The sequence below is a fragment of the Boleophthalmus pectinirostris genome, unplaced genomic scaffold, assembly GCF_026225935.1.
Source record: "Boleophthalmus pectinirostris isolate CB_2022bp ecotype Guang Dong unplaced genomic scaffold, ASM2622593v1 HiC_scaffold_20, whole genome shotgun sequence".
NCBI lineage: Eukaryota > Metazoa > Chordata > Actinopteri > Gobiiformes > Gobiidae > Boleophthalmus > Boleophthalmus pectinirostris.
The window spans coordinates 25,789,058-25,812,957 of NW_026571153.1; positions in this window are offsets into that span (position 1 = coordinate 25,789,058).

Sequence of the window (23,900 nt, forward strand, 5' to 3'; positions counted from 1 at the left end):
TATCGGATTCAGGACCACATATCCAAGTGGCCTGGGTCGCATTTGAAAAATTCGGATCTGTGCCGTTCAGACTGTCAAATATCGGATACAGGTCACATAGAAGCCAAAAAATCGGATTTGGGACACTTCAGGCTGCAGTCTGAACGCAGCCTTAGTTTGATTCTGTGTTTTTTTTTTAACAAATTGCAGCGTATTTCTGCCACCCTCCCACGTGACAACGAACTAAAGCTGCTACAATGATGACGTGGCCAGATACACCTATGACGCGTCTGATGTAGCAGAAAGCACTTGCCCCTGCTCCACCGCCTCCACTGCACATTGGCTGACAATTCCCACATGAACACCTAAACAAAAGCAACAGCATAAGCTAACTGTTCTACACTGCAGTGAACACGATATAAATTTATCTACTAGTGTTTATTAATACTTTACCAATCAGTAATGTTCAGCTGATGTCGACGCAGTGCACCTCTAAGTCCTCGTCCGATTCCGGGTCTAACACATGCGGCTGAACGAGCTGTATCACCATGATGAATAAAAGTTTACTCCTACCGCTATCAGGGTGCACGCCTGTCTCCCCCTCCCTCCCTGAGATGGGCGGAGGAAGGGCGGCTCACTCGTTGCCTACGTCACGTTTGGAGGGCGGAGCCTGTGTTTTCTCAGGACGGGCGGGGGGAGGAGCAATAGTCGGCCTTTCATAGTTCCTGGTCTGTGACTCCCTCCAAGAAATCAGTAAGATTTCATAACTATTGTGTAATGGATGTTCCAAAACCCAAATTGTGCTTGTATATGTGCAGAAGATACAATGTGAAAATAATTATTTTGCATGAGATGGGCCCTTGAAAATTTCACAGTGATGCCAGTGTTTGGGCACTAGTAAGTTCACTAGAGATCGATACTTCCATGGCTGAACTGATCCAAATAATTGTAGTGAAGGTGTATGGCAGGAGTCTCCAACCTGTAGCTCTCCACCCCCTTCCAAGTAGCTCGTCAAGCGATTTCTGAATTACATGTATTTTGCTGAATAAGTAAAATCTGATGAACTAAATGCATTTTTTCCACTGGGCATGTATCGTTTTGATGCTTTGTACGCTAATAAATGGATAATGGTTTCTAACTGTACCTCATCATTCTCGTGACTGCTAAAACTAGTTGCTCCCTGGCATTTTCGTTTTGTAAAAGTAGCTCACCGGAGGAAAAAGTTTGGAGACTCCTGGTGTAGGGAGTTTAAAAACCACTTACCATCCACCCGCCCGCCGGCGGGCGATTTTCCGATAAAAAAATGTTCACTCTGTATATTCACCTTCATTATTGTTTTCACTACTGGCATGCCATACATCGTTTGAAAGCTTAATTTGTCAATAAAACAACCATATCATTCATTTTATGCCGTACAACGAGCCCAAAACGCTATAACTTAAAAATTCACATCATAAACAAAGAATAAGATACGTGTTTCTTACCTTTGAGCCGGTTCTGTCGGTCCAAAACGCGTTCAATCATGAAAAGTTGTTACTCAATAAATCCGTAATAATCCACAGAAAAATAATATCAGTTGTTTTTCCAAAAATAATTCATGTGGGGAATAACCAGAAAACCGTCGTCCGTATGAGTGGATGAATCCGTGAATGAAAATATTATGTCTCTTCTCCGCTCTTCTCCCGCTCTCACTTCCCTTTCTCTCCCGCTCTTGGGTACGCTTGTTTTCCTCACACTCTTAGCTTCAAAATGAGACCCTCCCCGCTGTTGTCGGTGGCGGGGTTTAGGTGGGGCAAGCCGCTGAATAAGCTAACGCACTCACGTACTTTCTGGCTTTACGCACGCGTCATCAGTTTCTTTACGGGAAATCTCTTCAGTCATTGGATCTTCCAGAAAGTGATTGACATATTATTTTAGCCTATCACCAGAGCTTTCAAACGGTGGGTGGGACTCAGATAGTATTGGAAACGGACCCTGTGTTTATAAGCTAAGGAGAGAGGGAGAGAGGGAGCAGCGAGCGGTGCCATATTGGGCAGATCTTTCAGTTGGAGGACATTTTGGCTCTTTTAGTTTCTTTTCTTGAGAAAAATGCCTAAAGTCAGAAGAATTTGTATTATATAATAACAATTATTATTATTATTATATTATTATTATTATTTTGGCACAAATTTGGCAATCTTGTGCCGAATTGTCATTTTGTTTACACAAAGGCTCACAGCATCAAAATCCTTTGTCCTAGAGATCTGAAATTCTACACAGTTGTTGCCAACAACTTGAACAATTAGTGTAGTGAGTCACAAATGCCTAGCATGAAGTATGACCAAGCTAAGGCCTTTATTTTTTTCTATTTATTTTTTTTTCGAAGCAAAAAAATTTTTTTTTTTTTTTCAATTTTAATTGACTGTACTGTAGGTTAGGCAGCACTCACAGTCTTCATGTACATATCTACAGAAACTAGAAGGTCTAAGCTTTAAAATGGTGCCTCACACAAGCATGTGGGTTCTAAGGTTTTCTTTTAATAAGCTATGGCATTTGGGTATGTCTTACCATTGTGCACACACCAAAATGAGGCGGGTGGCAACAGGTTAAAAACACAGTGGAACCTAATAGGACCATTAAAACTATGAGGTGACTTTTTAATACAGTAGCCTGGTGTTTCTCAAACTACGGTACGTATACGACTGATGTGATGCAAGCTCCCTCTGGTCCTCTATAAGTCTAATATTTGCTTAAAGGTGCATTGTGTAACTTTTCTGATGGAGGGTCTGTCACCTGCTTGTTTCTATGGATATGTCATTGCTCTGTCTAATGTTCCACACTATGACATTAAACAGTTCTATCTTACATTGATTAAATTACAGGTGTTTTTTAGCTCAAAAAAAAAAAAAAGGCTATGTTTATATGATGGCAGTCTAAAAAGAAGGCGCAAAAGTGGCGTCGCATCTTCACTTTTTTTTTTCCACGTTTAGACACGTTTAGGGAGGATATTTGTGTGCATACGGTGACGCAAAGGTGTGTGGAATTCGAGTGGGTATGCATGCCGTCTGGCTCGCCTGCGACAAACTGGTACATCCACAATTTGACAGAGGTAATTGCAGATCCTTCTCTGTTCACTAATACCGTATTTTCTGCACCATAGGGAAAGCCTCCAACCCCGTCAAAAAACGACTGCGCACCCCACAATCCAGAGCGCCCTATACACGAATCCACTCTGGTGTCCCAGCACGACTTCAGTAAACTACAAAGCCGCACCACCTGACACGTATGGAGCAGACAGTGACCGGGCAGCGGAAAACATCCGCAGACACACTCATCACTCCACACCGAAAGGAACGGAGGAATGAACCGAAAAAGTGCGATGTGCCACTTCTAGACACAACTGAACAACTAAGTCACATTCGAACATGCCAACAATTCAGTGGTCCCAGACAGCACCCTCCCTACACGCCACAACTGAACAAAGCCCAGAATCACCGAGAACACACCAAACAAAGTCCCACTGACCCATCCAGCTGTTGTGTTTCGTTTGAAGTCCGGTGCGGTTTATTTGTGAAAAAAGTTCAAAAATAGACCATTCAATGACAGTGCGCCTTATAATCCAGAGCGCCTAATAGAAATACTATAGTGTCTCTGCATGTTCTGTACATTTGTTGGGATGCCTCCTGTAAGTTTATTTGGTCCGATGCATGGAAATGATCTGACACGTTTGTTTCTGTCTACTGTATGCATGTGATGTAAACATGTACGCGACGTGAGCAGATCTGACCAGAGTTTTGCATCTTGTAGACAGAAACGCTCCGGCGGGACATATTCAACTTTTCCACTCTGGAGGGTGGTTTCAGATTTTTGCGTTTTTAAGCCCCAAAAACGCTGTCACCATCTAAACGAAAGGCATTTCCGATAAAATATTTTGTCGTTTTTACCTGCAAACGTTCTCATGTAAACAAGCCTTAATATTTGCTTTAAGGTGCATTGTGTAACTTTTCTGGTGGAGGATCTGTAACCTGCTTGTTGCTATGGATATGTCATTGCTCTGTCTGGAATGTCCCACACTATGACACTGAACAGCTTTACCTTTTATTCAATTACAGGTGGTTTTATAGCTCAAAAATACCTAGAAAAACAGACATTCTGACTGTGAACTACAGATCTGTAACTTGGTTTGGTTTGCTCTCCATGAAGATAGAAAGGCTTAATACCATACTGTGAAACATTCCAGACAAAGTAATGATATTCACGTGGAGAAAAGCATTTGACGGAGCCTCTACCAGAAAAGTTACACAGTGCACCTTTAAATTAGAGTCAAATCTGTCCACTCTTTGGTCCTTCTTTGTACTCTCTAGGTTATAGACGCTGTAACAATGAAATCTTAGTTTAGACCTGATTTAGTCTAGTCCTGAGTGTGCATGTATGGGCGTGCACGTGTGTGATTGTGCACAAGCGTGAGAGTGCGTGTGTGAGCGTGCACGTGTGTATGGGTGTGCACGTGTTAAAATGGGCCGATCCTCCTGAACAATGACCTCAGTCTGTGTGGACAGCTGCTTCTAATCAATGACTTCCATGTGATTGACTGCTCCGAGATTTGCACTCAATAAAGCAGGTCTGGACCAGAGTCTGAACCAAGGACTAAAGCAGGACTTAACTGGGTCTAAACCACGGCTAGACCAGGACTAAACGTGGACTGAGCCGAGCACTAAATCAGGACTAAATTTGTACTTAAGGTCAAAACTGGAAGTGAATCAGAGCAAATCAGGACTACACTAGGTCTAAACCAGGCCTGAATCAGGATTTAACCAAACCTGAACCAAGACTAAAACCAGGCTGAACCAGGACTAAACGAGCATGATCTAAACCAGAACTAGAACTGAACCAGGTCTAAATAAGGACTAAAGTATTACACTAAACTAATACTGAAACACAGTTAAAACATGGGATTACAACAGGAAGGAGCTAAACCTAAACCAGATCTTAACCAGGACTAAACTAGGACTAAACCAGGACTAAACTTGGACTTAACTGGGTCTAAAGCAGCGCTAGATCAGGACTGAACCAAGGATAAACCAGGACTAAATTTGGTTAAAATTTGGGATTACAACTAGAAGAAACTAAAACTAAACCAGATCTTAACCAGGACTAAACTTGGACTGAACCAGAACTAAACTTGGATTGAACCAGGACTAAACCAGGACTTAACTGGGTCTAAAGCAGCTCTAGATCAGGATTAAACCAAGGATAAACCAGGACTAAATTTGGTTAAAACTTGGATTTACAACTAGAAGAAACTAAAACTAAACCAGATCTTAACCAGGACTAAACTTGGACTGAACCAGAACTAAACTTGGACAGAATCAGGACTAAACTTGGACTTAACTGGATCTAAAGCAGCTCTAGATCAGGACTGAACCAAGGATAAACCAGGACTAAATTTGGTTAACATTTGGGATTACAATGGGAAGGAACTAAAACTAAACCAGATATTAACCAGGACTAATCTAGGACTGAACCAGGACTAAACTTGGACAGAACCAGGACTAAACCAGGACTTAACTGGGTCTAAAGCAGAGCTAGATCAGGACTGAACCAAGGATAAACCAGGACTAAATTTGGTTAAAATTTGGGATTACAACTAGAAGAAACTAAAACTAAACCAGATCTTAACCAGGACTAAACCAGGACTAAACCAGGACTAAATGGACTGTACCACATAAAACAGTCAAACCCTTCCCTAACTCTTCCCTCACATGTTCTTGAAGTTGGTTTTGTTTTGTTTTTTTTTTCGTGAACCTAAACTCTGAGCTTTTAACTTGAAAACTACTACTTCATGACATCACAAGGTGGACCAGAGCATTTTGAGCTTTGGAGATGTAGACAGACTAATAATAAAGGGCCACTCAAACATGCAATAACAGCCACATGGAATAAAACAGGTGGTGGACCCTCCATCAGAAAAGTGACATAGTGCAGCTTTAAACTAGTCTATTATATAAACAGCGAAACATGTGTTGACAATTTCATTTTTTCTATTGGCATTTGTAAGACTTCCTCATTCCCAAACCCCCTCTCCATGTGTTAAATGAATTCCACAGAGAGCCATTTATCCCCCATTGTCTCTGTGGGTTTGATGGACGTCTCTTTCTCCCGCTCTGTGGTGAGTCCCTGAACGCGGCGCCGGTCCCGTCCGCATTCTGTTGGTCAAAATCCGCCACCAAAACTTCAGACGAGACTCTCCTCCAGACCACAGAGCCAACCATGGATCATCTGCAGACGTGGACGTGGCTTGGGACGTAAGGTAAAGGTCAAAGGTCACGATCCATAATCCGATGACGTCATATTCTCGTATTTCAGCATTCTGATCTATGTTATGTATTGTAGTTTCCTCATCACAAACAGACCTGGAGTTGTGTTTTGTTTCACTCACACATGTTTAACACACAAACCCTGCATAATTAGGCTGAAATCTTCTCTCTTCAAACAGAAAACACTCCACGCTATGATTTCAAGTAAGTAGTAAAAACTCCATACACCTTCTCCTTCTCTACTGAACTTAAAATGTACCTGTTAACTTCAAAACTACCACTAAACTGCCAAAACTACCAGTATTTTGAGCTTTGGACATGTAGACAGACTAATAATAAAGTGTTACTCAAACGTGTGAATGAAACAAAACACAACTCCAGGTCTGTTTTTGAGGAGGTAACAACATTATAACATGGGTAACAGTTCAAAAGAGTTCATAATAATAATAATATAAGACTTATAACGTCCTTTCAAATGACTAACTCAACAGTCACGTCTTTGAGGTTGAATAGTGGCACCAGCTATAGTGAAAAATTATTTCATTTTTGTTTATTTATTCTGGCAGAGAAGACGCTGAACTTTGTGCCACTTTTCGTTTGTTGTGGATTGACTGGATAGAGAATTGCAGAGGTATTACCCATAAACCTTTGTTCCTGATGTCACTGACTTCATGACTCAGTGTTTACACGTGTTTTATTGACGGATGCTTAACAATAATGATCGATGTCTACACATGGCTCACACTCACGACCTAATATTGATCTGTTTGTGCTTTCCTGTTGTTTATTCATGCAAGAACCTGTATTTTCAGTGCTAGAAAGCAAACGGAGCACTAACTCAACTGCATTCTGCACATTTCTATCTTAATGTCTTCGCATAGTTCAGCTCAACACTACAACAGTGTAACAATGTAGACACGCATAAGCAGGGCTTGGACTGTTCTGTCACTGTGTCATTGTGTCCTTAGGCGGTGGAAAGGGCCGATGGTGCAGATTGGCAACCTCGCTTCCATCAGTCTGCCCCAGGGCAGCTGTGGCAACAGTTACCATGATGACTCTGAATAATAAAAGTAACATGTCTGCAGCTGCACTCTCACTGGCCTGAAGCACTGGTGTCTGAGTCCTGTTGCATCAGTGTCAGGAGGAGCAGATGGACTCTTGTGAGTTTGTGAAATCACAAATATCGTGAGAAACCATCTTAGTAAAGTGAGGTACACTTTATTATCTTCTGCATTTAACCCATCTTTCAATACATTTGGGTCATCTTGGTGATCTTGTGGCTAAACTTGCTCAGGATTACCTCAACTGGAGGATATGGTGCATGTTTTGGGTTGATGGGGGAAATTGGAGTGTACAGAGGAACCCCACCCAGACATAAGGAGAACATGTAAACTTCACACAGAAAGACTGCTTAAGCACACTTTTAGTCCTGTCCTGTCCTGGTTTAGTCCACTCCTCCCTTTACTCTGTTGCCTCACATTATTGCAGTGACATTTGCCTCAGTCTTTCCCTGGAGGACTCTGAAAACTCCCCTCTGTTCGGCTCCAGGTCCGAACCCCTCCTCTAGTCTTTCCTCCTCTCCCCGTCTCTCCTCTCCTTTCCTCTCCTCTTCTCTCCTCTCCTTGTCTCAAGTCTCCTCCTCCACCTCCACTCTTCTCTCCTCCTTTCTCCTCCTCTCTGGTTCTCTCTCGTGCATCCCCAGACCTGCTCCTCTCTCCTTCTCTCTCTACCCTCCTCCTCTCTCCTCTCCAGACCTCCTCTCTCCTCCTCCTCCTCCTCCTCTCTTCCCTCCAGATCCAAACCCCTTCTCCCTCCCCCCTTTCCCCCATAACGGAGCCCCACATCTGGATCTGGTCCCTGGATCGGACCCCTCCCTGGACTGGACTTGGCCCTCCTTACTGTTTTTGTTCTAAAGAGAAGGGGAGGGGGAGGGGCCGAGAGGGGAGGAATTTCAACATAAACTTTGGCTCCTATGACTCTATTGAAAACATCAACATGGAAAAGACTGCAGAGGAGAGGAGGGGAGGAGGACGAGGAGGAGGGGAAGAGGAAGGAGAGAAGAGAGGGGGGTGTCTCAAAATGTGGAGAGCGCACAAATCAAATCCTGTTCAAAACATCATTATGCAAACACCTCTAAAGTCAATTTAAAGAATCAAGAAATTGCAAATGAATTACGCAATGTTGTTTCCTCCTCAAAAACAGACCTGGAGTTGTGTTTTGTTTCATTCACACATGTTTGACTAACTCTTTATTATTAGTCTGTCTACATCTCCAAAGCTTCAAGTTAACAGCTACATTTACCTTTAGTTTGGTAGAGATTGGCAATTCTAGAGCTGAAATGACCCAAACGATTCTAGTGAAGTTGTATGGAGTTTAAAAACACAGTGGAGCACGTCCAGTATTACCACATGACATCACAAGGTGGAAGAGAGTGTTTTCAGTTTGAGAGAATACCTCAGTCTAAATATGCAGGGTTTGTGTGTTAAACACAACTCCAGGTCTGTTTGTGATGAGGAAACAACAGAGGTGGGACCAAGTCTTTGTTTTGCAAGTCTCAAGTAAGTCTCAAGTCTTTGACCTCAAGTCTGAGTCAAGTTCCAAGTCAAATACAGGCAAGTACAAGTTGAGTCTCCAGTCACTGGCTCATAAGTCCAAGTCAAGTCCAAGTCGTCTGCTTTGAGCATTTCAAGTCTTTAAAACCAAAAAAGTACCAAATACAGCTTAGATTTTTGCAATTTCTATGAATTTTAAACTCAGTTGTACTTAAAAAGTCATGGTATATTTATATATGAGTATTTATATCAGAGAGGTAGAAATGCTAATTTTTCCTTTTTAAATGTCTTGACATGATCTTTGTGCGAATCATTATGGCCAGAACAGAAAGAATTAAGATTTGAAAGTGATTAATAACATTTATTTTGCCATGAAGTCCACACAGAAATGGAAGGATCATGTTCTATGTAGTTCCGTCTGTTTTACTGTATTGTTCTGTATATTACTGTATGGTACTGCACTGTATATTACTGTATTGTACTGTATATTACTGTAGTACATTTGAGGATACCATATCACAGTACTTCAGTTACATCCAAACTAACAAATAGAGAAGTGAGACGGACATGTTCCAGTTTGTTCCTGTAAAATTAAGCACAGCATTTATCAACTGTAAAGAGAAAAGTATTTTCTATATATATATATATATATATAATATATATATATATATATATATATATATATATATATTTAAAAAAAAAATGTGTTTCTCACCTTACTGATTCATACCAGAGGCCTAGCTTGAGAGTTCTGTACAGTACTGCAAGATTGTATCTTTGAAGCCAAGTTGAAGTGATACATGTAGGCTCTCTCCAGTGAGTACTAATGATATTAGCACGATGTAACGGCTTGCTCTGTTTCTTATACCACATGTCTGGTTGTTCATCATCAATTCTGTAACTGAAGTAGGTCATTCTCCACAACCTGTTTCATTAAGTGCACAGAGTCTATACTTGGTTATGTCGTATGTATGCTTTTGCCAGCATCTACAAGTATGTGCTACTGTCTCAAGCCTCTGACAGTCACACCGTGGCTCTGTCTGTGTATCTGCTCTAAGTAGGGCCTGCTCCTGAGCAGCCAGGATCAATCAACATTGTATTTCTTGTATCAGCCACTTCATAGTATTTTCAGTATATATATATATATATATATATATATATATATATATATATATATATATTATATATATATATATATATATATATATATATATATATATATGTATATAGTACATCAAGGACAAGGCCCCGGCGATGAGGTGCTCAGAGAATGTCTCAGACAGTGGGGTCCAGAGGAAGAGGTGCTGGAGGGACATCATGGCAGGACAAGCCCCTACATGGGGCGTATACTGAAGTGGCTGATATCAAGAAATCCTACCAATTAGGGCTGGTTGAAGGACAGCACAGAGGCACTATCCTGGTGCTCAGGAGCAGCCCTGGGCACTCGAGCAATAGAGGCCCAGATCTACACACCAGACAAGAGCCACGGTGTAACTGTGCAAAGAGGCTCCTGAGACAGTCCAGCACATAATGCATAAGATGCTGGCAGGGAAAGCATACATGGAGCGACATAACCAAGTGCGGGCATACAGAAACATCTTGCAGAGTACGGGCTGGAGACCCCAGGATCAAGGTGGGAAACCAAAGGTTGTGGAGAATGACCGAGCCAAGATCCTGTGGGACTTCAGATATGACAGAATGGTGATATGAACCAACCAGACATATATAAGAAACAGAGCAGAGCCGTGGTGGTTATCGCAATACCAGCGATGGTATATCAGGAAAAAGGAACACGAGAATAGAGAAATACCATCAAGGAAGAGCTGGAGAGAGCCTGGAAAGTAAAGGCATAGTGGTGCCTGTGGTATATAACCCCCAAATGGAAGAGTGGCTTCAACATATATATGTATATATATATATATATATATATATATATATATATATATATATATATATATATATATATATATATATATATATATATATATATATATATATATATATATATATATATATATAAAGTGTAATATAGGCCCTTTAAAGCTGGACTTTGTCACTTTTCCAGTAGGGAGATGTTATTGATTTTCCTGGAATGTTCTAAGATGAGGCATTAAACTTATCTTGCATTCATTTAATTACAGCTGTTTATATTGATACTTTGAAAAAACAGTAGTGTACTATTGTGGGGTTGCATTTCCAGACTTGACCCTGCTGGAGATACATGAGTTTAATGCCATACTGTGGAATATTCCAGGCAAAGCAATAACATCTCCATGGAGACAAGCAGGTGGTCTACCTAAAAGTTACACAGAGCACCTGATGCGCTGCTTGTTTCTATAATTATTTCCATGAATCTCTTTTGTCATTTCACTTGTTCAGATGTTTTTACCAGAACCAGAAGTGAAATGGAGCCAGTTCTGCCTGTCCTCCAATGACTTCAAACAACTAATCGTCCTCCTCCCCTCTCTCTCCTCTATCCCTCTATCTCTCTCTTTTCTCTCCTTCTAACTCAATGACCCCTCTCCCCCTTCCTATCAGTTTCTCTCTTCTGCTCCCCTCTTGGTTTCTCTCTTCTCCTCCCCTCTCTCTCCTCTTCTCTCTCCTTCTCTCTAGTCCTCCCTCTTTCTCCTCCTATCCTCTCTCTCCGCCTCCCCTCTCTTCTTTTATGCACCCCTTTCTCTTTTCCTCTCTCTCCTCCTCCTTTCTCCACTTACCCTTTCTCTTCTCCCCTCTCTTTCTCTTGCATCCTCTCCTCTCTCACTCTGTGTCTGTCCACCTCTCCTCTCTCTCTCCTTCTCTCCCACATCTCTTTCTCTCTCATTCTCTCTCCTTTCTCTCTCTCTCTCTTTCTTTCTCTCTCTTCTCTGTCTTCTTCTCTTCTTTCACAGGTGAGTCTTGGCAGTTCAGATTCTATGGGAAACATCTCTGTGGCTCCAGCTCCTGCAGAGTCCAGTCACACACAGAGACCAAGAGCAGCCTTCAAAATAAAACACACAGATGAAGAGCGACCTGCAAAATAAAACACAGAGATGAAGAGTGACCTGCAAAATAAAACACAGAGACCAAGAGCAGCCTTCAAAATAAAACACACAGATGAAGAGCGACCTGCAAAATAAAACACAGAGATGAAGAGTGACCTGCAAAATAAAACACAGAGACCAAGAGCAGCCTTCAAAATAAAACACACAGATGAAGAGTGACCTGCAAAATAAAACACAGAGATCAAGGGCGACCTGCAAAATAAAATGCACAGATCAAGAGCTACCTTCAAACTAAAACGCAAAGATCAAGAGTGACCTGCAAAATAAAAGGCAAGGATCAAGAGCCACCTTCAAAATAAAATGCAGGGATCGAGTCATCTTCAAAATAAAATGCAGGGATCAAGAGCGACCTGCACCTTCAAAATAAAACACAGAGATTAAGACCGACCTTCAAAATAAAATGCAGGGATCAAGAGCAACCTTCAAAATAAAACGCAGGGATCAAGAGCGACCTGCAAAGAGATCAAGAGCGACCTTCAAAATAAAATGCAGGGATTAAGAGCCACCTGCAAAATAAAACGCAGAGATCAAGAGCCACTTTCAAAATAAAACAGATAGATCAAGAGTCACCTTCAAAATTAAACAGAAATTAAGACTGACCTGCAAAATAAAACACAGAGATCAAGAGCAACCTGCAAAATAAAATGCAGAGATCAAGAGCCACTTTCAAAATAAAACACAGAGATTAGGAGCGACCTGCAAAATAAAAGTCTACATGAACACAAGAGGTTAAAATCTACTTTTTACACATATGGAAGATTAAATATATGAGCCAATTTTTATAATTTATATATAATAATATATATATATATATATTTTTTTTTTTTTTTTTTTTATTCAAATCCTCAAAGTATCCACTCTTTGCTTTGTCGACAGTTTTCGAGAAACTGAAAAAGTTCAAACTAGTTATCAAAGCAAAGTGTAAGTTTTAAAACAGGTTTATAGAGTATATTTTTTGTTCACTTCATTCCGTTTGTGTCCATCCTTCGTGATCCTTCATTCTTCCGTTTTATTTTTGCTCCGCTTCCGGGACGCTCTCTGTCGCGTCTCTCCGCGTTGACAGTTTCAGTTTCAGACTCAGGCTCCGCTCCTCGGACCAAACCTCAGCAGAAACAATGAGGACGCACGACGCACCGCTCTCTCCAGACGCGCGCGACTACAGCCCGTGGCACGCGCACTCCTCACGCACGCGCGCCACTAGGACATAATTGATACCTGCGGAGTTGGGACGCTTCTGTTTCGCTTGACTTTGGATTAATAAGTGAATACCTGCGGAGCTGAGACGCGTTCTGTTTCGCTTGAGTTTGGGTTGTTTCGGTGGAGAAGATGCACTCACTACCTGCGGAGTTGGGACGCGTGTGTTTCGCGCCAGTTGAGATTGATATCTGCATACCTGCGCACTTGGGACGCGTCTGTTTCGCATGAGTTCGGATTGATAACTTTAGTTCGTTTTTTTTTTTTTTTTTTTTGCTGGAAAAGATGCACTCACGACCTGCGGAGTTAGGACGCTCCTGTTTCGCTTCAGTTTGGATTATAATAACTGACTACATGTGGAGTTAGGACGCGTATTTTTCTTGAGTTTGGATTGTTTTGGTGCAGATTCACTGAAAAACTGCGGAGTTAGGACGCTCCAGTTTCGCTTCAGTTTTGGATTATAATAACTCACTACCTGCGGAGTTAGGACGCGTCTGTTTCGCTTGAGTTTGGATTGTTTTGTTGGAGGAGATGCACTGACTACATGCGGAGTTAGAACGCGCCTGTTTCGCTTAAGCCTCGCGTTGCTCCGCTGTTGAAGATGCCGTTCCCGAAGCGGACCGTACTTCCCCGGGACGTGTGTAAACCGGAGGCGCGCCCCCGTGAGCAGCCCTTCGCGTACCTGGGGGACGTGTGCGGGTTCACGCTGTGCTCCGTGCTCCGGCAGCTCGCGGACGTGTCGCGGCACACCGTGGGCATCCTATCCGAGCTGGAGGGCGAGCTGACGGCCGTGGTCCACCGCTCGGCCGCCGCGCTGGAGACACGGGCGCTCCGGCTGCACAGGCACGTCACCGGGATGGTCAACAAACCGCCGCCGCCGAGAGGTGAGTCTGACCCGGGCACAGAGGGGAGCAGAGGGGGCTAGAGTGGACAGAAATGTGATCGAGTACAGCACTGTTACATATTTCTCAAGTTGGAGTTTAAAGTCTGTGGTGGAAACTACTACAAGTAACTGTCTGGACGTGTCTGATTCATAATTTAAAAGGTGCATTGCGTAACTTTTCTGGTGGAGGATCTGTCACCTGCTTATTTCAGTGGATATAACATTGCTCTGCCTGGAATGTTCCACAGTATGACATTAAACAGCTCTACCTTACAGTTATTCAACTACAGGTGGTTTTACAGCTCAAAAATACCTAGAAAAACAAACATTCTGACTGTGAGCGGGGTCGCCTCTCCACAGATCTGACCTGTGACTTGGTCTGGTTCGGCCTCCATGAAAATAGAAAGGTTTAATTCCAGACAAAGCAACAATATCTCCATGGAAAACAGCTTTTGACGGACTCGCCACCAGAAAAGTTACACAATGCACCTTTAAAGTGAATGCAATTTTAAGAACAAAACATGAAATAATGGTGCAAAGTGTAGACATAAAAATGAGACAAACTAAATCATATCTTTGTAATTTAATCATAAACAGATTGTCACTTTAGACTTACTCACAGTAGGAAGAGGAAGCACAACTTTACTCGAGTACTGTTACACTGCACAATATATGACTCAAGTAGGAATAAAAGTATGTGGTCTAAAACTACTCTCAGAAGTACAATTTCTTCCAAACTCACTCTTTCTGCAGTTGACTTAGGTTTTGTGTTTCGTTTTAAACTACATTGCTTTGTCCATCCCCAGTGATAAAATTCCACATGAGAAGTTTGCGTGCAGAGCTTTGGGCCGGTTCATCCTGACAGCTGCTTTCAGAGTTTTGTAGTTTGTGAAAATAGTGACATAAACCCAGAGTCGTGTGATGTTTAAAGAGCCCATGTTACGCTATTTTCTGTGTTATAATATTGTTTCCTCATCACAAACAGACCTGGAGTTGTGTTTTGTTTCATTCACACGTTTAACATAAAAATCCTGCATATTTAGGCTGAGTTCTTCTCTCAAACTGAAAACACTCTCTGCTTCACTGTGTTTTTAACTCCATACACTTTCACTACAATCATTTGGATCATTTCAGCCATGGTATTGCCAATCTTAACTGAACTAAAAGTGGTGAAAATAGCTGTCACTTTGAAAACTACTACTAGTTGACATCACAAGCATTTTGAGCTTTGGAGATGTAGACAGGGTTACTCATGTCTGAATTAATCAAAACACAAGAGTTAATTTTGTGTAATTATAATATTACTACTACAGTATTTTTCAGACCGTAAGTAACACTTTTTTTCATGTTTTGGTTGGTCCTGTGACTTATACTTCGGTGCAACTTATATAATAAATTTTTCAGACTGACAGCCACGAGAGGGCGCTCTGGGCTCGTGTGTCAGTATCTAGTACTACTATTACTCCTGTACCACTGTCACTTCGCACTCTATTGCGCATGTCTCCTGTAGAAATAGTCGCCGTCCTGCTGCAAATAGTGAAATATTCAGCTAAAAACGGTAATCGAGCAGCAGAATGAAAGTCTGCAGTGAGCGAGAAACTTGTGATTGACTGGAGGAAAGCGGGGATGGAGAGTACAGCTTTATGGCAACCGGGTGGGTGCACCATGAAACTTTCCTGAAAGTCACTGGATGAATCGACAAAGCCTGAACTTCAGTGACACCGAAACCATCCTGTCAGGATTCAGAAAGGCCGAAATAATTCTAACTGGAACTGATGCTGAGTCTGACAACAGCTACACAGACGAGGAAGCTCTGTTTACATGATGGATCTATGTTTTATCTCTTGAGGTCGCGCAGAAGTGACACTGAGGATTAAGAATTCAATGGATTTAGTGATTTGAAGTGAGATCGTGAGTTAGGTAAACTTCTGTTATGTTTTTTATGCTATAATTATCTGAATAACTGTTAATATGTTACGTTAACATACTAACGCCTATTCAGTCTGTTGTTCTCTGTTCTATTGTTATTTCTAGAACTTGCCTTTCAAGATGAGATGTCAGTTCCTGGTCTCTGATTTTATAAAATACATTTCCCCAAAAAGTGTGACTTATAGTCTGATACAACTTATGAATGTTTTTTCTTCTTGATTGCACATTTTTTGGCTGGTGCGACTTATACTCCGGAGTGACTTATACTCCTGAAAATACGGTAATAATAAATTGGTTTTATATAGCGCCATTTATTGTAATGCAAAGATGCTTCACAATAAAGTAACACTAAAACAAGGCCAAGGACAGTCAAAACATTAATGAGGAGCAGTCATGTGTGGGGGCTATAGGCTCTGAGGACTTGTAATATAAGACCTTGAGATGACAGTTGTAATGTTTTTATCGTTTTGAGCTTCAGTCTCTCACAGGAATGTCGATGGTGCTGATTATTATAGGCATGCTCTGTCTGATGCTTTGTTAGACTTTAATGTGAGCTTTGTTTTCAACACAATCTGACCATTAAGAACTGACAGAGCTGGAATTACAGCAGGTGAATTTGTGAATTGTGTTGTTAAACAAATGTCTAGGACTTTAAAACTGTGCCGTACTCAAGAATGAATGCTGTGGGTTCTATGTTCCGCACTCACACCTGCACAACCGAACCTCGGTCCGATGACGTCATCACACGGTACCGTTTGCAGTAGTGCTATCGCTTTAGCAGAGAAAGTAAGTCCAGCGGCATGAAATATCTATTAAATTATATATGAGTAAATATGAGTTCTGCTGTGATACGCGCTTCTCCGTAAGTTTATGGATATAAAAACAGCACGGAGGAGTGAGGACAGCCGGAGACAAGGCTGCAAAACTTCTGTCACCATCCACAGTCCTCATTGAAGATAAGCGCAGATTTGCCGTATGTTTTAGGAACAGAGTTTATTCAGTGTTTTCCTCGTATGAGTAACACCAGCGCACACACAGGTCTTGTATAGTGAAGTCGTGCGTGTGCATGTACATGAACAACTTGACCCACCTCGTCCAACCAGGCTAAAGTCCGAAACATGCCATGCCTGGACATGGTTTGATTGCACTCACACTGGACAAACGTACTGTGCTTTAGTGGATATCCCTGCTTGGGCACTGTTCTAGAGTCCTAGTGTGAGTTCACCCTTAGTCACTCTCAACTTTTTGTTTAAAATCAAACTCCTAAATGGAAACATGAACGCTCATATTGATCACAGGCTCCTGAAAATGTGCTTGACCTGCAGGCAAGCATAGACTGTTCTGTTGACAGTTTTGGTGTCTCCAGTTTTCCTTGTGGTCCCTGAACGCTGCGCACTGACCCCAAGCCAAACGTGTCCATCTGATTTACTGTGAGGTCACAGAGAGAAGAATTCACTGTACCAAAAAGTCACAGGAATGAACCAAGTCTCTGTCCCTATACTTTAAACTGAGCTGAAGACAGATTTGCTGGAGTTTTCTGTGTAACTGTCAGATTGCACAGTTTTTGACCTGGTTTATGGCTCATTTCTCTTTAATTCCTGGGACTATCCACATGAAATAAAATCTGACACACAGTTCAGTGTCTTCTCTGTCAGGAGAACTAAACAAAAAGTGAAATTATTTTTTCATGATATGATGATGGTATGATAGGCACTGTTGGGCAAGTGACTTTAAAACTGTAATGTGGTATTTATGATTTGTTACTGTCATTTCAAAGTAATTTCAAAGTAAGACATTGCATTACTATTGCATTACTTTTAAGTTACTCTCACCAAAATAACTGTGAAGATGCTGAACTTTTGCGCCGTATATGGACTGAACCAGGACTAAACCAAAACTGAACCAGAGCTGAACCCGGACAGAGCCAGGACTAAACCAGGACTAAACCAGAACTGAACCAGGACTAAATGAGAAATAAACCAGAGATGAACCAGGACTGAACCAGGACTAAACCAGGACTAAACCAGGACCAAACCAGGACAAATCTTGGACTAGAACTTGGAATCTTGGACCGCCCCTGAGAGAACCACGAGTCTGTGGAACAGGATGTCTGCAAGGTGTGATCGGGCGTCAGCTGCATTTAGCCCCGTGGAGCGCAGTTCTGTGCCGGTCATTTCACTCATGGTCACCTGACGGTCTACACAGGTGCATCTCTGGTCGTTTCACTGCTGCTGATATTGCGGTAATTTTTCCGAATTTAGTATGAAGAAAAACCCACCACTTCAATCCAGGTTAAAAAAGCATTGTAACGCGCGTTACTGACATTTGCACCAATGCATGAGTAAAATATGTTTTTTTTCCCCCCTGTAATGCCGTAACATTACTGCGTTACAGCAAAAGCAATGCATTACAGTCATTTGTTACTTTTACTCGTTACTCCCAACACTGATGACATGTCAGTTTAATGTGATACTGTGGAACATTCTGGGCAAAGCAATAAAATCTCCATGGAGACAAGCTGGTGGCAGACCCTCCACCAGAAAGTTACACAGTGAACCTTTAAGCAATAAGATTAATAGGACAAGTTCCTGGAGCCAATCCCAGAGAAATAATGGGAAGGTTCAACTTTTGTGAATCATACGTTTGGAGAATTCTTTCAAAAACAGTGAGTTTCTCGTGGAGTTCTGCAGGCCCCACGGTCCATGTGAAATCATTGCATTTTTTATTTGATTGCCGTGCGTGTTTTTGACCTAATTTTGACCCTTGTTTCTTTCTGTAGTCCTGTACATTCCTCTTATCATTTGTGCAGTGCTGATCCAGGACACGTGTTTTGGTGACAGGTTACTGGGTTCTGCTTTTCCTCACATAGAGACAACAGACAGGAGCAAACAGGAGCTGGCAGGAGCAGAGAGATGCAGACAGGAGCAGAGGACAGGAGCAGAGAGGAGTTGGCAGGAGCAGAGAGAAGCTGACAGAGAAGAGCAGAAAGGAGCCGAGAGGAGCTGAAATTGGCAGACAGGAGCAGAGGGCAGGAGCAGACAGGAAGCAGAAACATGCAGACAGGAGCAGAGAGGAGCTGGCAGGGACAGGCAGGAGCAAACAGGAGCAGCCAGTAGCTTAGAGCACAGAGAAGTCAGGAGTACATTATCCTTACAAATGTTCAAAGTTGTGTTAAAATGTATAAACAACATTCCATTGTAAACTTGCTACAAACAGAAAAGTGTGAGTCAGTCTCGTCTAGAATTGGAATTATGGAAAGGAGTTTGGTCAAAAAATGAAATAATTCTTTACATTTATTGTTTAATAGTAGTTTGGGCTTCAGTATTTTGGTTAAATTACTATTAAATGTACAATTTCTGTTTTTAAATTAGATTAGAAAGTATATCTTAAATTCTGTAAAATCAACTTTTCAGAGCTTTTAGCAATGTCATAGTTGTTTCTTCTCACTATTTACTCACCTGAAGTTGTATTTGGAGTAGGGATGTTACCATAACCGAAATATTGTGATATCGTATCGTCAGAAGTTTCACAATAATATCGCAGGCTGTCACAATATATCGAATTACAAGTTTCTTCGCTTAAATGCATGGTTTTATAGTAGGAACATCTTATAAACATAGAGAACTACATATCCCATGATTCATTTCAGTGCAGACAACATGAAGAAATATGTTTTTGACTTGAATTCTTGGGATGATGACAGTAATAATTCACACCAAAATCTTGTCAAGGTATTTTAAAAGCGTCTTATCTACCACTGTGTAAGCCTCTTCAAAATATCGCAATAAATATCGTACCGTGAGATGCACATCATGATAATATCGTACCGAGAGATTTGGAGTGATTCGTGCATGTTTGAGTCATCTTTAATCGCTTATTTTTGAGACGCTGTTTTGCAGATCAACCCTTGTTTTCACCTCACTGCTCTTTACTGTAATTTATTTTCTTAAATGGTGATACACGTAGGATTTGGTAGTGTCGTGTACTCTTTTTGGTACAAAAAAATCCGCTGTTCACTAGTGTGAGGTGTAGCTATCCATCGGAGGTGCTGATAACTTCACAGTGCTTTGTTGTGATGACGTTTACGGCGACGTCAGCTCCCACTGGACACCACAGTTTTCTTTTATTAAGCCATTTTAGATGAATATTGCGATTTAAAATGTCCAGCTCACAACATTATGACCCACTGGTGTCATAGATTATAACTATAAAGCAGACACAAGCACGGTAGGTCCTCTTTAAAGACACTAATTATCAATTCAAGATCCCTTTAAAACAGGTCTAATCTACAGGTTAAGTTAGTTTTTATTACTTTAAAATTGTAGTCACTGTGAGTTTTTATTCAACTCAACCTCAAATTCAACTTTTTAATGTATTTGTATAAGGTTTTACTGTGAAAACTGAAAAAGAAATGAACAGCTAATAGCATAATATTCAGACTTTGGTACTTCTATTTAAAAATGGACTGATATTTGACTCTACTACTACTACTACTACTACTACTACTACTACTACTACTACTACTACTACTACTACTAGTCAAAACCGTTAAATGCTTTTCTCCATGCAGAGGTTATTACTTTGTCTGGAATGTTCCACAGTATGGCATTAACGCTTTCTATCTTCATGGAGACCAAATCAGACCAAGTTACAGGTCAGATCTGTGGAAAGGTGACCCCGCTCACCGTCAGAATGCCTGTTTTTTGAGGTATTTTTGAGCTATAAAACCACCTGTAATTGAATAAATGTGAAGCAGAGTAGAGTGTTTAATGTCATACTGTGGAACATTCCAGACAGAGCGATGACATCTCCATAGCAACAAGCAGGTGAAGGACGCCCAACCAGAAAGTTAACCGTACATGATGTGAGCATGTGGTTGTTTATGTTTATGTGTTATCTGATTTGAGCCAGATTTTCTCAAACTAAACTCCCCGAACCAAATTCACCTCCTGCATCTTCGCATCAATATTTCAGCGGAAAAAACCTGCAGCAAAAAACAGAAATTATGTAACTGTGAAGGCTTGAAATATTTAACCTTTTAAAATATAAAACGCTATTTAATAAAACAAATATTTATTCATCTGATACGCAGGGGTACAGGAGGACGGGAGGGCATCTGACACAGAGAAATGCAGGAGGACGGGAGGGCATCTGACACAGAGAAATGCAGGAGGACGGGAGGGCATCTGACACACAGGGCTACAGGGCAACACATGGTATTTTGCGTTGTGAGTGGGTTTTTGGCTGAGATACAGTGATGTGGGCACAACAATCAATACTCCTCTCTCTCCTCCCTCTCTCCTCCTTGTCTCCTCCCCCTCTCTCTCCTCCTCTCTCCTCTCTCCCTCCTCCTCCCTCTCTCTTTTCCTTCTCTCCTCTGTCTCTTTCCTCTCTCTTCCTCTCTCTCTCCTCCTTCTCTCCTCCCTCTCGCCTCCTCTCTCTCCCCTCTCTTCTCTCCTCTATCTCCTCCTTCTCCCCCCTCTCTCTCTATTTCCTCCTTCTCTCCTCTCTCGCCTCCTTTCTCTCTCGCTCTCTCATCCCTCTTTCCTCCTCTCTCTATCCTCCTTCTTTCCTCTCTCTCCCTCTCTCTCTTTCCCTCTCTCCTCCTCTCTCTCTCTCCTCCTTCTCTTTTCTCCTCTGTCTCTCTATCTCCTTCTCTCCTCTCTCTCTCCTGCTCTCTCCTCTTTCCTCCTCCTCTCTCCTCCTCTCTCTCTCTCCTCCTTCTCTTTTCCCTCTGTCTCTCTATCTCCTTTCCTCCTCTCTCTCCTCCTGCTGTCTCTCTCATCCCTCTCTCTCTCTTCTCTCTCTCTCTCTCTCTCTCTACCCTTCTCTTTTCCCTCTTTCTCTCCTCTCTCTCTCCTCCTCTCTCTCTCTCTCTCTCTCTCTACCCTTCTCTTTTCCCTCTTTCCTCCTCTCTCCTCCTTCTCTCCTCCTCTCTCCTCCTCTCTCTCTCTCCCTCTCTCCATCCTTCTCTTTTCCCTCTTTCCTCCTTCTCTCCTCTCTCTCTCCTCCTCTCTCTTCTCTCTCTCCTTCTCTTTTCCCTCTTTCCTCCTCTCTCTTCCTTCTCTTCTCTCTCTCTCCTCCTCCTCTTTCTCTATCCATTTCCTCATTCTTTCCTCTTCCTCCTCTCTCTCATCCCCCTTTTCTCCTCTCTCCCCTCCTTCTCTCTTCCCTCTCTCTCTATCTCCTCCCTCTCTCCTCCTCTCTCCTCCGTCTCTCCTCTCTCTTTCTCTGTCATCCCTCTCTCCTCCTCTCTCTCTCCTTGCTCTCTCTCTGTCATCCCTCTCTTTCCTCTCCCCTCCCTCTCTTTTGTCTCTCACTCTTTTTTCTTTTCTTTTTTCTTCTTTCATCCCTCTCTTTCTTCTCTCTCTGTCCTCCCTCTCTTCCTTCATCGCTCTCTTTTCTTTCTCTGTCCTCCTACTACAACCAAAACATCACAACAAAACCAAAACTACAAACCGTAAGTGTAAAGGTTTTGATATTTGCCTGGGGTTGACGCTAACTGGAGGCACTGCTCTGTCTGTCTGAGGTTTTGTTACACTTTAATCAGACTTTTATTTGAACACAACTGAACCAGAAAGAACAGAAAAAAACAAAACAAAAATCACAAACTGCAGCCGAAAAACAAATAACACAATCAATATTTGTACTTCCAGACCTCTCCTCTGTCCTGTTACATTTTAGTTTCTCATCTGTCTCTCTCTCTCTCTTTTCCCTCTGTCCTCTCTTTCTCTTTCTGTTTTTTCAAATGTTTCCCTCTTTTTTTATTCCTTCACCTCCCTCTCTCTGCCTGACAACGCCCCTTCTCTCTCTCTTTCCTCTTTTCTTTCTCTTGTTTTCTCTTTGTCTCTGTTGTTACTCTTCTTTTTCTGGCAGACACCCTTCTTTTCTCTCTCTCCATCTCTCTTTGTCCCTCATTCTTTCTTCCCTCTCTCCTCCTTCTCTTTTCCCTCTCTCCTCCTCTCTCTCACATCCCTCTCTCCTCTTCTCTCTCCTCCTCTCTCCTCCTCTCTCTGACTCCTCTCTCCTCTTCTCTCTCCTCCTTCTCTCCTCTCTCTCCTCCTCTCTCTCTGTATATATCTCCTTCTCTTCTCCCCCTCTCCCTTCTCTTTCCTCTCTATCTCCTCCTCTCCTCTCTCTCTCCTCCTCTCCTCCTCTCCTCCTCTCTCTCCTCTCTCTCTCTCTCCCTCTCTCTCTCTCTCTCTCTCCTCTTCTTTCCTCCTCTCTCCTCTCTCTCTCTCTCTCTCTCTCTCTCTCTCTCTCTCTCTCCTCCCTCTCTCCTCTCTCTCTCTCCTCCTTCTTTCCTCTCTCTCCTCCTCTCTACTCCTTCTCTCCTCTCTCTCTCCTCCTTTCCTCTCTCTCTCCTCTGTTTCCTCCTTCTTTTCTCTCTCTCCCCTCCTTCTCTCCTCCCCTCTCTCTCTATATCCTCCTTCTCTTCTCCCCCTCTCCTCTTCTCTTTCCTCTCTATCTCCTCCTTCTCTCCTCTCTCTCCTCCTTCTTTCCTCTCTCTCTTTCTCTCTCTCTCTCTCTCCTCCTTCTCTCCTCTCTCTCTCCTCCTTCTTTCCTCTCTCTCTTTCTCTCTCTCTCTCTCTCCTCCTTCTCTCCTCTCTCTTCCTCCTTCTTTCCTCTCTCTCTTTCTCTCTCCTCTCTCTCTCCTCCTTCTCTCCTCTCTCCTCTCTGCCTCTTTCTCTCTCCTCTCTCTCTCCTCTCTCTCTCTCTCTCCTCTCTCTCTCTCTCTCTTCTCTCTATCTTCTCCTTCTTTCCTCTCTATCTCTCTCTCTCCTTCTTTCCTCCTCTCTCTTTGTGTCATCTCTCTCTCTCCTCCTTCTCTTCTCTCTCCCCCCCTTTCCTCCTCTCTCTGCCTCTTGCTCTCGCTCCTTCCTCTCTGTCTGTGTCATCCCTCTCTTTCCTCTTTTCTTTCTCTTGTCTTCTCTTTCTCTCTGCTGTTACTCTTCTTTCTCTGGCAGACCCTCTTCCTTTCTCGCTCTCTCTCTCTGTTTATCCCTCATATTCTTTCTTCCCTTCC